This window comes from Melanerpes formicivorus, unplaced genomic scaffold, assembly GCF_026170545.1.
Source record: "Melanerpes formicivorus ecotype bairdi unplaced genomic scaffold, bMelFor1.0.p_v2 SCAF_679, whole genome shotgun sequence".
Taxonomy (NCBI): domain Eukaryota; kingdom Metazoa; phylum Chordata; class Aves; order Piciformes; family Picidae; genus Melanerpes; species Melanerpes formicivorus.
In genome coordinates this window covers 52,501-55,000 of record NW_027143031.1, presented here as the reverse complement: position 1 = coordinate 55,000, position 2,500 = coordinate 52,501, and the positions used below count along the sequence as shown (strand labels likewise).

Sequence of the window (2,500 nt, the reverse complement as noted above, 5' to 3'; positions counted from 1 at the left end):
GCGTTTTTAATCCAGTTAAGTCACAAAATGCTTCTAGAATTTCAATATTTTTCTCCATACCTGATTGGGACTTACTCAGCAGGACCAGGTCGTCTGCAAAAGCCAGAGCTGTTAATTTGCCATTCCCGTGTTGGAACCCCTCCCCACACTCTTCTAATTTACATAACAGAGGGTCAATGCACAGGTTAAAGAGGAGTGGTGACATGGGATCGCCCTGTTTCACACCAGTTTTGATTCCTATTGACTCAGACTCTCCTTCTTTTGTTTTGATTCTGGTGTGGATGTTTTGATAGAAATCCTTAATTAATGCTATTATGTGGTCATCCAGGCCCTTTTGCTTTAGCACCGCCAGGATGTGGGTGTGGCTCACTGAATCAAAGGCTTTGGCCAAATCGACAAAGACAACCCCCAGGGGTTTCTTTTGTTTCTTTGCATTCCTAATTAATAGCTGTAATAGTTTTAAGTTCTCAGCACAGCCAGAAGATTGAATGAAGCCTCTCTGCCTGGGGTTAATGGGACACGCCTTTGCCAACCTCGCAGTTAAGATTCTTGAATAGAGTCTCAGGATGATGGAACCAATAGTAATTGGCCGCCAGTTGTTAATATCATTTTGGCGTTCGGGCGCTGATGATTTAGGTATTAGGATTGTTCGGCATCCCCTTATTACATCTGGAATTTTGCCACTTAACAGCCAGAGATTAAATAGTTCTTTGATCTCCTCACAATTTGGATCCATTTTAAGCAGGGCCTTCAGGGTGATCCCATCAGGGCCTGGTGCCGATTTTTTATTCATGTCTTTGATATTCTTAAGGATCTCTTTCTCTGTAATCAATTCCTTAAAAGCCGAATTATCCGCCCGCCCCACAGACTGGAATGCTCCAAGTCCTTGAAATAAGTTCTGAGACTCCCACCTAGATCTGAAGGTGTTACTGACCTCTTCCAGGGGGACGGCACATGGCGCAGAGTCTTTTTCATCCAGAATCATATTCGCTAACTTCCCTCGATCTAAGCGGAAGAGGCGTTGGAATCGGAGAAATTCTCCACGCTTTCTGGCTCTTTTTCTCATCCACTCCTTTTGAGGTTTCTTCTGCTGAGGTTTACGTTGGCTCTTTTTTGGCGCTTTCTGTTCAATTGATTTCTCAAACAAATACAAATATTGGTCCTGAGCTACCTCATTAAGTAATTTTAATGAGTCTGTTTTGCCTTCAATTATTTGTTTATATGTATTTTTAAGGATGGGCAGCTTCCCTGATGTCATCTTTTCATTAATAGTCTTTTTATAGTGGGCTAGCAGCTCCCTTTCACCAGAAGATGGAATCACAGTCCTCTCCTCTTTTAACCTGTTCTTGCTCTCTTGTGTCTTCTCTCTTTCTGGCACCACAGTTTCTCTTAATAGTCTTCTCTTTTCACTGATCTGTTTTGCTGTTTTAGTTGTTAATTTTTCAGCAATCAATTTGTTAATATTTTTCCTCCCTTCAAACTCTTGATTCGGTTTCTGTAATAATTCTGTTTCCTCTTGGGACCAGATTTTCTTGTGAGCACCTCTTTTAGAGGTCTCTTTGGGGCGAGATGCTTCAATTCTTTCTGCGTTTCTCAGGGCTGGGTGAGCTAATCTCTTATGTTGTCCCAAGCCAATTTTAGTTTTAAAACATTTTTTACATTCTTCACACATAAACCCTTCTACCTGGGTAGGCTCTTGGACCCCTTTGCATTTTGGGAGATGGCATGAGATACTATGATGCTTTTCATTTGTCTTCCCACAGCGGGAACATTGGAAATTGATCTTTCTTTTCCCATGGGCTCTCTTTAGATGGTCAATCAATCTCGTCATATTGCCTGCCCGAGTGGTACAGCATGGACATGTCGGGTTGTCCTCTGGCATCTTCACCAGGGGGGTCCCAGGACAGATGTCAGCTGTATTATCCAACTCGGGCGATGCGGTTAGTATTGAGAGCTGACTCATAGAGCTCGGGGTTTCAGGACACTCCACCTCCTCGTTCCTGCTCCTCTCTGTGCTTTCATCTCGGATATCTTTCCCATGAGCTGGAGAAGTGGGTCCTACATACACCTCCGGCAATACTATCAGTTTCTCATTCCAGATAGGATCGTAGGCAGTATTGTCATTGGCTATCATTGAGTTCATGAACTCTATTCCAGCCAGACATACCCCTATCTCCTCGTCTGGTAGTCTCATATCACGTTTGGTCGCAACCTCCAGCCAATCTGCAGGACTGGTCTGGGTGCCTATGGTGACAAAAAGGCTACGTAGTTGACGAACCATTTTGTGAAGTCAATGTGAGGGAGGAATCAGTCAGAAGCTCTTCCCTCCAAGAGCAACTGACTTTGCCCAACTAACTGCGCCGTGGGCCGAGCTAGCGTGTGGCAATTAAATCACCACTAAAATTTGTTTCGCCAAAATACTATCAGTCAGTGGCGAGCTAACTGATAAATTGGAGCGTCTAAGCTCCGGAGACTGGGGCAGAGACCAACTTAGTTACCC

The 2,500-nt window shown here is 44.0% G+C and overlaps 1 pseudogene; it reads right to left on the bottom strand.

The window, feature by feature from the left end:
• LOC137460621 (28S ribosomal RNA) overlaps window positions 1–2,500 on the bottom strand; it is an 8,363-nt pseudogene that overhangs the window by 2,934 nt on the left and 2,929 nt on the right.